General features: G+C 41.2%; 1 long non-coding RNA gene across 1 annotated transcript in view; it reads left to right on the top strand.

Annotated features, from left to right (window-relative positions):
* Positions 1-15,206, top strand: part of LOC115338588 — a 187,311-nt gene extending 172,105 nt beyond the window's left edge. Inside the window, exon 3 of the long non-coding RNA XR_003922439.1 lies at positions 15,137-15,206. This is a non-coding gene — a long non-coding RNA (uncharacterized LOC115338588). The remainder of the gene's footprint in view (positions 1-15,136) is intronic.
* Positions 15,207-18,912: the final 3,706 nt, after the last annotated feature.

Here is an 18,912-nt window from a genome sequence, read left to right as displayed (position 1 = left end):
AGCATTCCTGAAAATCAGTGCTTGCCATATATGACTTTCTATGAAGGTACTATATGAAAGATATACCTGTTAGGCTTTTCAGAACATGTGTGTTTAATCTGGGTGTAATTTTTACAGCGATACAAAAAACAGCAACTGGAACCTTGATTTTTTATATAGTTTTTCTGACTGTATATCTAATATATCTAATCTTCAACCTGAACTCAGCAGAAGCAAAACTGCCCTGGAGATGTTTTAATTTCAATGGAGTTTTTAAAAAGTAATTAAAATCAGGACATCAGGGTTATTCCAGCATTTCTGTAGAAAGTGTAATGAGATTACTTCCAGATAGAGATCTGAGGCAGTGGCAGAACATTTTATTGAATGTATAGTGAGAAACAGAAGATTTGAGTTTTCTTTCATTTGCACTGGTAGAAATTAGAAATATGCTATGTGGTGTAAAATAAATAACGACAGTGTAACTTCAAAGAGAATGAAACTAATAATTTCTAATAGACAAACACCTGTTCTGGAAAAAAAAAGTTTCTGGTGTTTAATTTAGGCTGAAATACAGGGGCAAAACTGTACTTCTGTAAATACTATAATTGTCTAATCTAACTCCAGTACTGAATGTGAGAGAATATATTGTAAATATGGTTGATAATAATACCATAAATTCAGACATCATCATTTTCAACACTAAATGCTAAATATGTAAACCTTTATCTATAATGGAGTGGAGCATTTTTAAACCATCAGGACACCTGAGTTCTAAAAATGTCTTTGTGTGTTTGTGCCTGGATTCATCCTTTACGGGCTATCTAAAGTGTGTGTATTGACTATTTTCTAAATATGATCAGAACTTGTTTTACAGTCTTTGAAATCTGTCTCAGAAACTGCGTCTTGTGTAGCATACAGCATTGTCATCTGGGAGCACAGTGACTGCTGCCTGCTGCCTGGGTGTCAGTTAGGTTATTGCTCTGTCATGGCACAAACAAAGCTTTCTACGCTTCCCCTGCTTTCTTGTTTAATTGTGAGGAGATGTATTACCTGACTTATGATAAGAGAACTACACTGAAAAATCCTAGTGGTGCTTAACTGTTTCCAGTCATATGACAGCTTAGTGGAAGATGTCAGCAAATTTTTGTCAACTGCACTACTTAATTCTGAAAAAAAAACCAAAAAAAACCCCCCAAAAACAAAGAATTCACTGAGTTACAAGAGCGTATGGGTTTTGCAAAATTATCCTCCAAGGCTGTGTTGTGAATTTGCTCAAAATTATTGCTTAACATTGTTCAACAAATATGTATCATTGCCTTTTCTCTCTTCTGGAGATATTTGTTCATTTATAGTCATGAAAAGAAGTTCTATTAGGGAGCAATGTTTTCCCACTCTGCGGACTTAGGGGATGTGAGAGAGGTTCGTTCTTGTGAACTATGATGTATTTCAGGAATGTTGGCTACCAACACAGAATGTGTTCACCTTGGAGCTGGTTTTCTGCAGAACACATCACTAAAATGTTCTTTTAACAGCCACCCATTCCAGCACCCAGGTGTGCTGTACATGCATCCCGTTTCTCACACACCAGAATACTTTCCAATATCAGCGTTCTTTATTGAAATCACAGCCAACCACATTAAGATATGATTTCAGGTAATTATAAATGGAAATAATATTTATAAAATACCTACCTGACTAAAGGTCATGCTGCTGTACAAAATCCATGTTTTACTAGGTCAGTCAACTCCTTCGGTTTAATAAGGCATTTGTTGGCAGATTTGTAAAGTGATATGGGTTCTGCAGGTCCTAGTAGTTTTCCGCAGAGGAAATAATTTCACTGTTTCAGATTACAAGTGCTAAAATTCTTAACCAAGATGGTTTTTTGGAATGCCAGTCTTATCAGATCTACTGCATTCTACTCAAAACTCATCTATCTACTGTACGTGCTTTATTTACACCAGAGTGTGACAGCTCTCTCCTGCTCTGTCTTACACAGCTGGCCAGCCTGATCTGTGGTCAGTGACGAAGGATGTATCTGAAGGACAAGGTTCTGCACCTGGGTCAGGGCAACCCCCGGTATCAATACAGGCTGGGGGATGAAGGGATTGAGAGCAGCCCTGCACAGAAAGACTTGGGGGTACTGGTAGATGAAAAGCTGGATGTGAGCTAGCAATGTGCGCTCACAGCCTAGAAGGCCAGCTGTGTCCTGGGCTGCATCAAAAGCAGCGTGGCCAACAGTTTAAGGGAGGTGATATTCTGCCCCTCTACTCTGCTCTGATGAGACCCCTCCTGGAGTACTGCGTCCAGCTCTGGGATCCTCAGCATGGGAAAGATATGGACCTGTTGGAGCAGGTCCAGAGGAGGGCCACAAAGATGATCAGAGGGATGGAGCACCTCTCCTGTGAGGAAAGGCTGAGAGAGTTGGGGTTGTTCAGCCTGGAGAAGAGAAGGCTCGGCAGGGGACCTTCTTGCAGCCTTTCAGTACTTACAGGGGGCTTATAAGAAAGATGGGGACAAACATCCCAGGGCCTTTTGTGGTAGGACAAGGGGTAATGGTTTTAAACTCAAAGAGGGTAGATTCAGACTAGATATAAGGAAGACATTTTTTCCAATGAGGGTGGTGAGGCACTGGAACAGGTTGCCCAGAGAGGTGGTAGGTGCCCCATCCCTGGAAACATTCAAGGTCAGGTTGGACGGGGCTCTGAGCAACCTGATCTAGTTGAAGATGTCCCTGCTCATTGCAGGGGAGCTGGACTAGATGACCTTTAAAGGTCCCTTCCAACCCAAACTGTTCTATGATTCTATGATTCTATGAAATGTATCTGCTTGGTCAATAGCAAATTGAGCCGGAACACTGTCTGAATCAGCGTTTGATTTTAGACAACTGTTAAAATATTATTTCAGTGAGCCTGGAATTTTGAAGAAGTATTGGTTGAACTGAAAACTCGTGGTCACGCTTAAAGTTGAAGCAGATTGTGTTCCCGCAATACTGTGCCCTTACAGAGTTTAGCATCACAAGGAAAAAACCCCAACATTGGACCACTATGCCTCTCTTTGAGACTTTTGAGTCATTGGCAGCCTGGTTTTGTTTAGGAAAGGAAAAATGAAGCCTTTTGATGTGGTTTTTAATTTTTCTACTGAAATACAGAGTCGAGTAAAGGGGAAGATTGAAAATCTTCCAGTAAGAAAGGGTGGCTTAATTAACCATCGCTCCAAAACTAGGACATGAAAGCAATGCGAGAGAACTGTAACTCTGAAGTACATACTATTTTCAAGCATTTTCTTAGGATTCATGGCAGAAAATTCCTCTGTGACAAGCATGACCAACCATCACATGTACAAACACAGTCGCTAGGCAGTGAGCAACATCTCCCTGCTCAGCAGAAGCATCAGGACCAGAGGAAGTGAGTCATGACTCGCTTTCCAAGGATTGGTATGAAACAAACGGGCCAGCAAGTGGGGATGACAGCTGCAGCTTTTAGTGTCAAGGGCCCAGAAAAGTCATCTGGTTCCCACGATGGCATATTGCTTGTGTTTTTCTTTCCTGTTGTTATGACTCCCATCTTTGTCTTCTGATGCTGACAGAGTATTTGACAGGGCCTAGCCACAAAACAAATGTTTCAAAGAAGCTGGAAAAGTGAAGACATGCCGTAGGTTTGATGTTGCTGGTGCTTAAAAATACTTGGTAAGGAAAGCAAAGTTAGCCAAAGATACACCTAATCATGCAGTCACAGAAGAATCTCCTGTCCTCTGGCAAAACTGTGGCATACCAAAGAGTAAACAACCATCCTGATAGCCTGCTTGCTGCATGGTGTTGTAGCCTTAGACCTCCGTGAAACGTTGAACTTCAGTACCATAGGCAATCCTAAGTTTTCAATATTTTGTTACCTTCCAAATAAGGATGAAGGAATGAATTTGAGCTTTTTATGTGTTAAGCAAATTGTTCCAAAATACTTAGTTTCAGTCCTGCTGAAATTAATTTTTTTTACCCTGTCATTTTAACTTGTACATTTGTAATCTCTGAAGGCAAGAAATTGTAAAGATGAGATGTAGAAATGAATGTTTTACTTTGGTCAAAATAATATATTTTCACCTTCTTGGATCTAGTTATTACACTGATTTCCTGTAAAATGTGAACAAAGTTGATCCCATTCACAGTATGGTTGGATATGCCAGCAGTGTAACCGTTCAGTGTTACCACTGGCTTGACACCCAGCAAGTAGAGGACTTCCCTGCCTCCACAGAACAGAAGAGGGAGGAAAAGCCTGTGTTGGGGCAGGGGTGTGTGTCATACTCTGGATGGAGGTAAAGTAGGAGAGCCGTGGAGGCTCCTTCGGTTGAGCTCTTTGACAAGAAAAGACTTGATAATGGGCAAAGTAGAGCCTGGGCAGAGATGTGGCTCCCACTGGCACTACAAAGGGCTGAAGCTGCTTGGTTGTGCTGATAGGGCTGACCTTAGAAACCCACTCAAGACTCACGGCTATCTTAATTTCTGTCGTGGTTTAACCTCAGCCAGCAACTAAGCCCCACACAGCCGCTCACTCACTCTCCCCCACTGGGATGGGGGCTAGAATTGAAAGGGTAAAAGTGAGAAAACTCATGGGTTGAGATAAAGACAGTTTAATAGGTAAAGCAAAAGCCACACACACAAGCAAAGCAAAACAAGTAATTTGTTCACCACTTCCCATCGGCAGGCAGGTGTTCAGCCATCTCCAGGAAAGCAGGGCTCCGTCACGTGTAACAGTTACTTGGGAAGACAGACGGCATAACTCCGAATGTCCCCTCCTTCCTTCTTCTTCCCCCGGCTTTATATGCTGAGCATGACATCTTATGGTCTGGAATATCCCTTTGGCCAGGTGGGGTCAGCTGTCCCAGCTGTGTCCCCTCCCAACTTCTTGTGTACCCCCGGCCTACTCACTGGTGGGGTGGTATGAGGAGCAGAAAAGGCCTTGGCTCTGTGTAAGCCCTGCTCAGCAGTAACGAAAACATCCCTGTGTTATCAACACTGTTTTCAGCACAAATCCAAAACATAGCCCCATACCAGCTACTATGAAGAAAATTAACTCTATCCCAGCCAAAACCAGCACAATTTCTAAACAAATACTCAGTGCTTTTAACACAAGTAGTATGTGAATCATCTTAGTAAGAAGCTCTATTATTTGAAGTGTGTGAATCCTTCAGGAGCCTCACCAGTGGCTTTGGTCGCAAAATCTCTTTCCTCTGAGGCCATGACAAGCCAGCCCACTGACAGCCCTCGAAGGGGACTGGGGTCCCGCAGTGCTTGCAGAGACAGCCCACACCAGAGCTGGTAAGGAGGGAGAGAGATGTGGCTGCCAGCCACTTCTTTAAGAAATTTCCATTGAATTGTTGTGGTCAGGTACTTTTTTCACAGATGACTTCTGTTAACTTTATCTGACATTGGGTGGATATTTTAGAAATGAAGCCATTTGCAAAAAAAACCCACAACCCCCCCCCCCCCCCATATAGTTTTAAGCCCTTACATTTGTAAAGAAAAGCGTTGAAGAATATGAAGTGGCTGTAACTGATACAGCAGTGCTTTCCTGAGTTCTGCATCGTCTGATCATCTGATGCAGTTCTCGGTACATGTGCCAATGGATATTCTTTCATCTATTTAGTTTTGGCCTAACATTCCCATAACTTTATTAACATTCTTAGCCTTTTTAAACAGCGTTCCCAAATATGGTTATTTGGCAAATCCACACTCTCTACAGCAATATTAAATACTCTGAATCTAGATGATTTCTCTAACTTTCTGTTTTGCCTCGTCAGTCCAGGTAGTTTGTCAACAGTAGCCAGCAGTTCTAAGAATCAGGGTTCATTCTGTAAACAAAGTTTTAATTAAAACTTCCAAGCGCTTCCAACAGCCATGTATCTCAGGAAATATTTGGGATTCAAACATCTGGGATGTTTGATTTGGATTTTTTTTTCAAATGAATGAATCCATTCATTTGGGATTAATTTTCAAGTCTTCATATTTCCTTTGATTACAATGGCCCAGTAACAACCTATAATGATGGCTTTAGTTACAAATGTACAAAACTAACATCTTGATAGCAGTAAAGCACACAAAAATTTGGGATTTTTTGGAAAGGTATTCTTTTGTGAATGTGCTGGACATCCTGACTTAGTCCTAGAGCTGAGGAGGGCATAGGATTCTGAGAGAGTTTTAACTGGATTGCCCATTGTTTTCATGGCTGCTATCGGCTGTTTTAAAAGCCACTTCTACCCATCCTGTAGATATTAAACAATAACAGGGGATTTTTTGGTCCCTATTAATTATTCTTTTTTCCAGCCTCGTTAAAAATGTTAGAATATAGGGATACTGAAGGCAGAGTAAATAGTGTTGAAAGCATCTGTATAAAAAATTCTGTAAAGGAGCGGGTTTGAAATGTCGGTATTTATCTCCATTTGGTACATACAATTTAAAGTATTTCTGAAGCCCAGCAGGCAAAGAGGGAGTATGGCATTTCTTGCCCATCCTCTTTCTCTCTGACATCTCCTGTCCCTCTTGCCTCCAGGTTGATTGTCACGTGCAGCAACACAAAAGCAGACTAAAGGCAATTTCGGCGCTTCGGATGCTTTTTCGTGCCTTGGGAAGCTAATTACGGACTTCTTTACCTTTCACATCAGGCCGCAGCAAGGGCTGCCTGCCTCCTGCGGGCAGGAGAGCCGGCAGCTGAGCGCAATAACCGCGGCCAGCGGGGCAGGGAACCAAGAGAGCAGGGCCTGTCCCACCACCGCCAGCGAGGGAGCAGGGCAGACCCAGAAGTGCCAGCCAGCTTCAGCCCAGGGCCTAGGCCATCAGGCAGGCGTGTGGTGACAGGGCAGGTCCAAGATCTGGAGGCCAGGAAGTCGAGCGGCAGGTCAGGGTCAGAACCAGGGCCAACCATCACCAGCTGGATCTGTGGTGATGAGGCGCATCCGAGGCCAAGCTGTGTGTCAGTCTGAGGGTCAGAGTCCAGATCAGTGGGGCCCATGGCCAGGCAGGGCAGGGCTGTGGGGCGCTGAAGCCCAGCGCTGCTGGGGCATCACTGGAGCAGGGACTGATGGCCCCAGGGGGATGAAATGGGGTCCTGGGCTGTGGGCAAGGCAGGGGCAGCCCCAGGGGCCCAGTCAGGGCAAGTAAGGCCTGTTGATGTCCTCCGGACCCTGACATCACATTCCTTAGCAGAATATATTAGACAGAGGAATAAAAAGTCTAAAGAATCAGAAAGCTCTGAAAGTGTCATATAAAGGCAGGAAAGAAAACGTGGGTTTGGACTGTGAGTGACCACGTGCTCCTTGCTCACCAAGCTTGGAAAAGAAGCGCAGTTCAGGGAAATGACTGGGATTTTTCAAAACCTTTCCTTTCCCAGGACCTTTCAGGCACACTGATGTCTTTGCCACCCAAGTTTGCCATCAGGTTTTCTCATTGCCCAGTGTTTAATAACAGATCAAGTGAGGAGAGACTAGAAAGTCTGGGACTCTTCAGTTTGGAGAGGAGATAGCCGAGAGGGTCAGCTGAACAAGTTTCACAGAATTATGAAGATAGTGAAGATGTGACAGTGTTAGTCACTGCTATGTACAAACCAGAGGACTCTCAAAGGAACCAGTAGGAGAGTGGTTTAAAATAGGTAAAAGGGCAAAAATACTTCTTTACACTGTAGGTAGTAAACTGCTGGCCACTGCTGTCACAGACAGTTGTGGATACAGAGAGCATTTGCTGGTTCAACAGGGTTTAGATAAATCTGTGGATGATCAGTCCATATACAGAATACGAGGAGGAGTGCCAGAGGGTTTCTCTCTGCTTGATCTACTCTGGTTGTTGGGAGAGTGCAAGGGAAATGCATCTCACAAAATGGCAGGGTCGCATCCTTTCTCTACATATCCTCTCCTTCAGCCACTGCTGGGGACAGACTTCCATGCTTCACCCAACAGGGCATTTCTTATGGGCTGGTGGTTTTGACTCCTCTCCTTAACACTTTTCCATTACAATTAATTTGAAAGCTTCAGGTCCATCCTCTGGATTTAAACTTATCAGGGAAGTCAGAGAGAGTATGCATAAGTGTGTCATTGGTAGATTACGTGACAAACTGTCCACACTGAAACACTGGATTGTGACCAGCTGTCACTGCTCTTAAATCTTCTCTAGCTGCATACAATGACTGCTAAAGTGACACTTAGAATGACCTGATGGAGCTCTATTCTGAGTAGGTACTTCAAATCTAACTCTATTCAGATATCTAAAATTGCATGAGACAAATATTCAAGACAGAGAGCGGTTAACAGGGATGGAGGCAGGAAAAAAAAAAGGGGATCAAAGGAGGACTTGAAAACTGCAGCAAAAGCAGAGGCAAAAGGAACAGAGAACATGAAAAGCACAGTCAGGCAAAATAAGGAGGACCATGAAGCAGGGAATATTCCCCCCACCTCTACCCCATGGGAGACCTTTTCTTCCTAACGAGCATCACTTCCCTGCATGATCTGGCTCTGCACAGTGAGAGTTTTAGTCTTTTCTGTCTTTTAACCATGAATCTGTGGGATGCAGGATTAGACAGTGGCCATCACATGTGAGCTAAGCAGTCCTGAGATAGGGACAGGACCTATATTCAATCTTTGTTCTTATTATAACCTGTGGCAAGTTAAAAAAGTACACCTTCTTACAATTATTTTACAATAAATTCAATTAAAGTAGAATGAAACCTGATGAAACAGCTATTCTCTTCTTAAATAAAGGAGAGTTGTTTTTATGGCTTTTAAATAAGAATAATAACTCCACCTAATAATTTTATACAGAGTACAGACAGTGCAACACCCTTTATTTGGGGGAAAAAACCCACAAACAACAAAACCCCAAAGAAACAGAAAAAATGAAAGCCTTTAAAAGAAGTGTTCTATTTAATATGGACATAGATTTTATCTTATTTAAAACCATTTGACTATCTTGCCTGTCTATTGATTAGACAGAGGAAAATTTGATAGGTTTGTTTTCTTAACTTACTCAGATGAATAAGTGAATCAGTGAACAAGTAATGTGGCTGCTTGCTCCCTCAATCTGTGTTCAATAATACCAAAATGGGCTTACTTTTGGCTGAGGAAAAATATTTGCACAACAAATGAGTGGGCAGCCACTGTGTCCAATACCAGGAGTCAGCCATCTGGATTTAGCATCAGGTGCCCGAAGAAAGAACAGAAAAGCTCTTTGTCCTACATAAATCTCCAGAGAAAAGTTTTGATCCAGATCCTCAGTGGGATGCTGCTTTGGATACCACTGAAAACTTACCTTCAGTTGTTTATTAGTGTTGTCTGCTTCTGGATTTGCAATGATCCTCCCATTCTGTTCCTGTGGTTGGGGTGTTTGTTTTCTCTTCATTTGTCAAATCAATAAGGCCAGAGGAAATACTAACCTTCAGTGACCTACAGATATCTTTATATCTTCCCTGTCAAGCCGTACAGAAACTCAGGGAACAAAGAACCCTCTTTCAAGTCCCATTCTTTTGCCAGAATATTTCTATGTTTTCTGGGAGGGACCAGCAAGATATTCAAGGAGAAACTGCCAGATAAGATAAGCTGTCACTTAACACAGATCTTACTGATTCAATCAGGAGGGAAGATTTCTTTCGTGTCAGGTAGAACTGCTACTTTCAGACCAAAAGTTTCGGTTTAAATATCATCAGGAGCTACTGTCCAGGAAGCGTACACTGGGAGATTAAACACCGGATGGGGAGAGCCCACTAAATCATTAAGTCTGCTGGAGTGTCTGGCCATCATTCGACAGACACTGCTGGGCCACATGGTATAATAAAGTTCAAGCATTATAACAGATTCCTTACTGGGACCACAACGCAGAAGGTGTTGGGTTTTGTTTTTTTTTTCTAATAATATATTGCCAGAAATATCTGAGCTGTTATTTTATATATTTTTTAAAGCCTCTAAAATTATGCTAAAACCATATGACTTGCAGAGATATGCCTTAAAGTCTAATTGCTATCTTTTTCCAAATACAGTTTAGTGAAATTACCAGTATAACTAAGGAACACATACAGTGCCAGTTCCTCGAGAGGGTACATTTTTAAAATTAATTTCTTTCTCTCTTCCTTTTCAGAGAGACAATGCAACATAAGGCAGATAAATAGTGATTAGGAGCCAAGTTTTACGCAAGAACTTCTATTGCTTAAGCAGAGAACAGACATCCAAACGTAGTTTGCACATCTGTGTGCAAATCTAGTTTCAGACCTTAAGATCAAGCTATACCTCAAGATGTTATATGCAAGGCTCAGACTGGAGCTTTTGTATAGATATATGTGCTTGCATACTTATTATTCCTGTTGTGTCTTCCAAACTGAGAATTTCCGGGAATGTTAATTGATAACACTCTTGCTACTGCAGCCCCAAGATGATCTTGAAATTTAATGGATTTTGCATTGTTCTTGTGTATAACCAGCTGCAGAATGCAAGAGATATATCACTGTACTTTCTAAGCCCTGTAGTAAAAGTATCAGATCTTAGAATAATCATAACCATAAAGTTAATAATTTGAATTATTGTGTATAGCTTGAAATCTGGCTGCTTCTCTGGAGCAGGTATATAGCTATACAAGAAGAAACATCATTTTTCAAGGACAGGGGTTAAATTTTTTGCTTTTTGTATGTGTGATAATTATTTTCATGTTATGTAATACACCTAACATCTCTTTGGCACAGTGCCAATGCATATGCCTCCCTTAAAAAGGCCATCAATCTGAGGATCTGTTAGAAATCTTCTTTCCTGAACTATTTACATTGCTGAACAGTTAATTTTCTTCTTTTAGATGGGTAGCTGCATTTTTAGTGTTTATAAGCATAATTCAGTGCTGACACAATTGAGTTTTCCATAACTAATTATCCAGTAGTATAGTAAAAAGCATGCGGTTTATGTAATGACAATATTCTGTAAATGAATCCTGAAATGGAAACTGCAGTCCATCTTTAGAAAGGTATCATATGCTGCTACTGAAGCAAGATAAAATGGTTTTCATGCCAGCTTTGTACTGTAAATCTATTTTATCTCAATTAACTGAGATTTCTTTACCATTCTGTTTCCATCTATGAATTGCAGAGCAATCCACTTTTTGTCGGTGAATAACAGAATTGCATTAATCTAATAATCCAATTCTATACATACAAAATATTGTTTGATCCCTCATTGCAGTGTTCAGTTTCCAAGAGTGCCCAGTAGCAGCAGGTAATCGGTGAAAGATACAAAATAGAAAGGTTCTGTAGTATATTGCTTCACATGGTGATCTCTCAGAAAGATCAAACATGCCAGATGTTAAACAAATATCCATTGAACTATTTTCCTTTTGAGAACACTTAAAAGATTACAGTGCAGAAATGTTTTACATTTCCTGTAATATAATTTGCAATGTATAAAGTAATGCTAGAAACTCAGTTTGAGGTGAACACCCAGAAGCAAAACTTTATTGCAGTACATTTTCAGGTCAACCAAGGATGAAAGGATAAGGAAAACATGCTACTAGAAATACTGTTCAATACTGGGCAGGTCCCATCTCGTAGCCTTCTTCCCTCAGCCTAACGTAGAAGCAGTTGAGGCAAGTGAGACAGCAGAGGATTGCCTGTGCTTCTTTCTTGAAATTACTGCAGTCTGGTTTGCTACTCCGAGACAAAGATATACTGTCCTTCCTGACCTTCTCCTTTTCTTATAGCTCAGACATTTAGGGGAAGGATGGGCTCTCTGCCATGAGCACTGAGTTGTGAAAACATGACAACACAACATATGACCTGTTAATTTGGGAAATGACTGTCTATAATAAATTAATATAATTTCTTGTTCTACATGCGTTGTCTTGTTCTGTATTCATAATAGCAAAGTAGACAATGTCAGCCACTGCAGGTGCAGTCGTGCTCTGGAATAACTGTTGACTCACTACATAGATTTTTCTCAGGTATACATTTCCCTGAACTCTGTCACTATGTGCCTCATTTGGAGCTTGCTTGCATGGTTGCTTGACAATAACTACTATTGAAAACCATAGGCACAGAAACACACACTTAGTGGGTCAGAATGCATGGAATTTCTTCACTGTGACATAGCTATTTTAGAAAAATTGCAGCATGAATTGTAGCATTTATTTTCTATTTGTTTCTGGCTCCCATTCACTTGTATGCTTAGAGTGATTAAAATACTTGTTCTGGGAAGATGCTAACACACCCTTCTCCTCCCAAATCCCCCAAATCCAAAATATACATGAAGAAGCTGAAAAAAATGCTTCAAAGCCACAGAAAAAGACATTTCAGGCTGCTGAAAATCAAATAGTTTAAAAATATTACCAAAAAATGTCCACAATGTTTCCAAATGCCTATGAGGAAATATTTGGCCATGAGAACTCAGAGGATGTCTCTTTTTTGCGCCTCATGTACCCTCTCAGTTGGGCACAGACAACATAGAGAAGGAAGATGTATGTTACAAAAACCAGAGACAGCTAACCTGGGAAGGGAACAAATAAAGGAGCTTAAGGGACGCATTGCAAGCAAAGGCTGGTAATGTCTTAGCAGGAAACCAACGCCTGGGTAGTAGCTGGCCAAGAAGTCTGGACCTGTGAATTATTGGATGAAATGTAGGAATGGACTGACATGGGTCCTGGAAACTGGAACTGACTGGGCAAAAACACCAGGGTAAGGCAAAGAGAATGGGAGAAAAAGAGGGCAAAACAAATGAAGGTCAGAACTGAGTCACGGGAAGAAATGTCATTGATGGGGTTGACAAGGCAGGCATGTATTGGTTATAAATCTCTAATTGTTTTATAATCTAATGGTGGACTGTTTTTCTCTCCTGAGAAATTATTATATAAATTTGAGTTGTGCTATGCTGAGAAAAGCCTCAGAAATAGAGCTTCTGGTTTTCGCGTAAGCATCCTAGTCATCATAGCATTTTAGAGAATATGAGCACTACCCTGTAGGTCAGGTGTTTGCTGAGTAGGACAAGTCAAGCAGTCAAATAGGGTTCTGGGCTATGAATCCCAGTCTCGGGGAGCCTCCCTCTCGGGGAGCCTCCTTTCGGAAAGGAAAGGAGTGCAGACCAACCCCTCTGTTCAGTGCTTCCTAATGACTTATTTCCATTCTGTCTGGTGTTGTGACACCTGCTCCCAGCTGTCTCAGGCTCCCCACTCTACAGGGACTGGAGGGAAAATAAGGACATAACTTAGATTTCCTCTCCTGAAGCCACACGCCTAACTTACAGTCTTTTCAGTGTCAGTGGTAGCATCTAAATCTCATCGGTACCTTAGTGCTTGGATATAAACGTTACTCAGCAATCCTTTGGCAGAGGCAGGGATAGAAACCCATTCTCCTGGGGAACACGTAACTCTGCTTGTGTCACAATTTTTTATGTCAGTGTGTGTTTCACCTACATAGAAGTGATTTATCAGCCTTGCTAGCCGTGTGTCTAAAAAAAAAGTGACATAAACCTAAACACTTCCTCACTTGTACTGATGATAACTGGTCTTGTATACTTTTAAAGAGGCATTTATCTTGTAAAGAAACATACGCGCTAAAGAGGAATAATCCAGATAGCAGTTGTCAGATTTGCATGCCATTTGTGACCTTTTCTAAATCATGCTCTTCCTAGGAAGCGCACCACATTTGCCACAGTTTCCTTGGAATGAGACCACACGTGCTTTAAATTGATACAAGAAGATTATTTGAGAAGGTCAGTTGTAGCTGTCACAGGGAACCAAAAATAGGTTCTTCAAACAGAACACCTGTTCCTTCCAAGAGATTTTGCTAAGCAGATGTGGCTTCGACCACAGTTTGAATTTACATCTCACCTTCAAAATTCAGGAATGTTTCAAAACTGTTTTGCCATAACTCCTCTCCAGTTATGTCTCCTGGTTGCCATTCAAAAGATAATCAGTCTCTGTTGGTATTTTAAAGGTATTCATCAGAGAGAGGGACTGAGGAGCCTGCTAAATCTCACCAATTTCTCTACCATGAAGGCAAAGCTGTATGCAGCAGAGCCACCACGACACAGGTAGCAGAGCTCAGGTCTGGAGCCTGTTCCCAGCTCAGCTACGAGTCCTTTGGCTGGTCCTTGGCAGCTGGTTTCCACAGCCCTGGGCATCTGGTTTTGCACCTGCAAGGCATTAAAATTCCTGACTTCCATTATGCATAGTGTTATTTCTAATATTGTTATTTGTTATTATATCCATACTTGGCTATTGGTGTCTATTCCTACATGTGGAAGCTTTTGCGTGTTCTTGAAGAGCATCAGCTGTTGCGACTGAGGTCTTTGGGGTGTCATACACACTTCCGGTAACAACACCATGCATAAGACAATGAGATTTTGCATGTGTTTGGTGTCCTCGCTTGGGTGGATACCTGTTGATCATGTCCTAACTCATGGGGCAGTCTTGTTGTGTAAGAGCTACAGGAGAAGACACTATCTCAAGATGCTATTTTCTTTGTCAAGGAAGATTATGGGAAAAAGACGGTAGAAAACACTAGTGGTTTTTAAAATATTGTTCTATGCACTTGTGTTTGGCAAAAAGGCTGAGATTTGGAGAGAAGCTACAAAAGGCTGACACCAACCTTACTACAGAGTTAATATTGAATCTAAATGCTTGTGTCCATTTATAAGTAAAATTGTGCCTGTGTTGTTAGAATGAGCATAGGAAACTTCGAAACCAAGCAACAACCTTGATTATGTAAAAATTACTAGTCACCCAAAATTTCCTTCAGCATTTTACTGCAGACTACTATGTCCCTAATCCTACAAACCAGTCTCCTCTGATAAGGCTCATCTGGTGTTCATAGTGAAAAATGGCAAAATGGAAAGTGTAAAAAGATATGCATTGCACCTACCAATGCACAGTTCAGATCTATGTGCAAACAAGTAACTGTTCACAGAAAAATGGCTCATTGTGAACAGTGAAGTTTTAATTCTGTGAACTTTTTTCTATGTTTTGATGTTATTTATATTACTTTAAAAATATTTTTATTACCCAGAGTTGTTTTCTTTATAATGTATTATCTTTTCCATTAAAAAAACCCCAACATTAAAACAAACATGCTGCTTGTCATCCAGATTGTAGTGCAACTTGGAAAATACAGGAAGGATATTGCAGTGTTTTCACACATGTCCCTTTCTGATTTTCCTACAGCATATTGGAAATCTGTGTCACAGTCTGTCTCTTTGGCTGACCTTCAGGAAGACTCCATTAATATGTTCTGGTAAGGAAAGATCAAATATATCTGTGAGATGAATGAAGCAGTAGTGAGGCAAAAACCTGAATTTAGAAAGGAAGTGAAAGACATTTATTCTAACTGAGACTGTAAGACTTCCTCTAATAGTCTTGATGCTCGAATTGTATGAACATGTAATAGAGAGTTGCAAGTATTCTGACTACTTTCATTATTTGAATTTAAGTGCTCTACACACCAGACAGCGAGCACCCATGTTCCATAGTGCAGACTGTATTAACATCTCAAATGCATCTTCTGTTTGCAAAGGTTCTGAATGCACAGTGTGTTCTTCAGAGTTCAATTAAAGAGCTTGCCTGTAAATCAAGAACAAAACCAACACAAAAAGCACAACTCAAGTTCTGTGGAGGTATGATGTTGCCAGCAATAAATGTGGAAAAAGCCATTAAAATGGTTATGGAGTCAAATAAAGGCTGAGGATTATTGGACTGTTTGCACTGGCTGTACATACAGTTTCAACAAAATCAACACCTACATCAAACATATGACAATTAGGCTTCAAAGAGCGTTTGATTACAAAATAGGTGAAAAACCTGTAAATTTTGGTGCACTGCTATTAGTGTGCATTTTCAATTTCTTTGCTTGGAAAGGTGAAGTTTGTATAATTTCTGACTGAATTGTGGCTGATTTATTTTAACTCTTGAAAATCAAGTTTTAATTCTGAATACACATTTTGAGGCTATTTTTTGTAAACACTTATTCAAATAGACTTACACTGCTTGTTTTTCCTGTCAATAAAAAGCTTAGTTATAATGCTGTGCAAAATTCACCATGATTAGGATGCACACAAAACAAGCAGAGTCTGGAATTAAACTCCTAATGAACCTTCATATAATATTGTACTAGTGTGACCTGTGATACACTCCTAGTGATATACTAGAGGCAGGAAACAGCTGATGTGGAGATTGTGCCTCAATTTTATTGAAGAAACATACTATCAACAGAAGTGCAGTCGATTACAGCCACAAAACTCCAGGGCTCTCTTGCAACATCTTGCTTGTCTGTGGAGAGGGAAGTATTCCACTTCTTGCCCACAGTTTTCACACCCCAGCCACTACTTGTGCTCCTGCTGGAGCACCTGACTTTAATTAACAGCCTTCATCACATCCTTTTTGTGTGCATTATTGTACAGGACTTGTAGTGCTCATGAAAAGTAGCTGCTGCATTTCACGCCCTCCCAAATGTAATGTATTACAATGGTAGATAAAGGCAGGGGAGGCAATACAAGGAAACAAGACAATGTAAGAAGGATTCAGTTGCTTAAATGAAGGTGTCCAGTGTCATTTAGGATGCCTTCCACCGCCCAAGATAACTGCAGAGGGCTGACACAGGACTTAGGGGGACTCCAGCATCCCTCTGGAGCAGCAGCAGAAAGTGCGCAATACCTAAAATGACACTGTTTGGGTAAGCAAATCTCACACTGTCAGTCCTATCAATGTGCAGTCCTTAGAGCTGGCACCTTAAAACTTGTCAAGTTTTTCATAGGCTTCACACTGGTTAAAAACTGAGGGATTGAAGGATGGTAGTAAGACAGCTTTGCAGGTTAGTATGGGACAATCCCCAAAGCAGAACGGAAGAAAACAGAAAGGGTGCTTGCTTCAAATGCTAGACTATAATATAAATGATCATCTGGGGTGGCTGATGGAAGGAGCTGACCCCTTATTTTCAATACTGAATGAGGAACGGAAGGTGGGACATGGCACTTAATGACTGGTGAAATTCAAAGAGAAGTATGGTATGACCAAAAGAGCAGATTAGGGAACTTCTCTGTGTAGGAGCATTCAGAAGAGGCTTAATGAGGGAAAGCCTGCATGTACAAAGGAGAAAGAAAAGGATGCTTTTGTCCTCCAGACAGAAAATTAGGAGAAGCCAAACGATGAAAATGTCAAAGGCTTTGACATGCTGTGCAAGAACAAGTGTAATATTTAGACACTGATTGAACGTAGGGTCTTGACTGAGATCTGAGTCAAAGATGCTGTCCAGGACTCTGGGCAGGCATAGGCAGACTGGCAGCATTCCCCTCCGGGAATGAGAAGATGGGGAAGTATGCCAAACGCTGCTTAGCAAATCCCTAAACAGTCCCTTCAGTGACAAATTCCTGAAGATGAAATGCATTGACATTGCTAGCCACTTGCAGCCCTTTCATTTTGAAACAATTTTATTGGACTGTGACAGGTTTGTGACAACCTTCAGCAGGGTTTTATGTGGCAGCTGTGCCTAAACTGTAATCCTAAGTCTCTACTCAATTCTGCAAGACCTTTTGTAGCTTCAGTAGCACATTGAGCTCAGGTTTCTAGCAGACATAACAAGGAGGTAGAAAAAAAAGAAAAAGGTTATTTGAGACAAACCCCAGTTGATTTACCTCAAAAGGTTTTCTCTTCTCCAGGAGATAGCACATCTAAGATAGAATGACATGAGTGCTGAGTCAACCTGATGGTTTTCCAGTTCAGCACAGGCTCTTATTGATGCTGTAACACTGCTGCTGCTTAGAATGATCTTTTGGATACCTCAAGAATTGAAGACACTTGTCAGCTGCCTTTTGCAGATCCTATTTGTAACACAGGACTCTTTGGATTCAAAAAGCTTTACACATTAGCCTTTTGGCTTCAGACAGAAGCTCACTATTGCATTCTTTTGCACTGAATAGAGGCTTTTACAATGTAAATGTGCCCTTATCTAATTCCTAGGGTTACTTCCAGCCAGCCAACACAACTCCACGTAACTGTGCGGTTGTTAAGAGGCTATTTTATTTCATCTTGAGCAGGCTGGGTTTTTTTCTTTATTTTTGTCTCCCATCAGGGTAAGATGAAGAAAGGCTGGAGGTATGAGGCATGTACAAACTCACTTTATTTAGGTCTGTCTTTGATATGAATCCCTGCATCACTGAAGTTATTGCATTAGATCTTCCCATAACACCTTTGTTGCTGATTCTGGCCTGACTTCTTTGCTGATGATTGATTATACCTTTCCATTACATTAAAACTTTCATTCAGAAAGATTGCAATGCATTATTTTATTTATGTAAAAACTCTCAATTTAAGCACCCAGTTGAATGCAGCCTTTTCCTGAATGCTGTGGTTATTCCAAAGCACCAAATTCCCTATTCCCTTTGCTTCCCTGCTCCTTCCTCTGTGCCCAGCCACATAGGACACCTTCACTTCTGCCAGTTCTGCCTTTCACTGGATGCCCAGTGAAAAGCTAATTCAGCTTCTGAAGTGACACAAAACTCATCCAGCAAAAGAATGAACATTTTTCAGCTGGTTTTATGAGCTGAACTGGCTCACCAGTAAGTCAGAGTTGGCACAAGGAATAGGGCAGGACACTGCACCTACAAACAGGTCCTAACCTGATGGAGCCAGAGCAGGGAGGCAAAGTTGAACCACCCCTCTGGGAGGTGTTTTGATTGCACGAGTGTTTTAGATGAGCTCAGCTGTCTAACTGCAGACAGAGGTTAATTAATGGCAATTGTCTGAGCTGGACTTGTCTTGGACCAGAGTTCAAACAGAGACATGTGCCCTTTAATGCAAGCAGCCACCTGTGCAGCTTTTGCTGTCCTTGACAGTAAGGCACGTTCACTAACACTGCTTCTTGTTAAAGTCTCCAGTCCAGTTTAACACCTTGGCTCAAATGAGAAGTTATCAACAACATTCCCTCCTGCAGCAGTCTAGTTAAAAAA

The sequence above is a fragment of the Aquila chrysaetos genome, chromosome 2 (genome assembly GCF_900496995.4).
Source record: "Aquila chrysaetos chrysaetos chromosome 2, bAquChr1.4, whole genome shotgun sequence".
Classification (NCBI taxonomy): domain Eukaryota; kingdom Metazoa; phylum Chordata; class Aves; order Accipitriformes; family Accipitridae; genus Aquila; species Aquila chrysaetos.
Note: the sequence above shows the minus strand (reverse complement) of the source record. Positions and strands in the feature narration are given on the sequence as shown.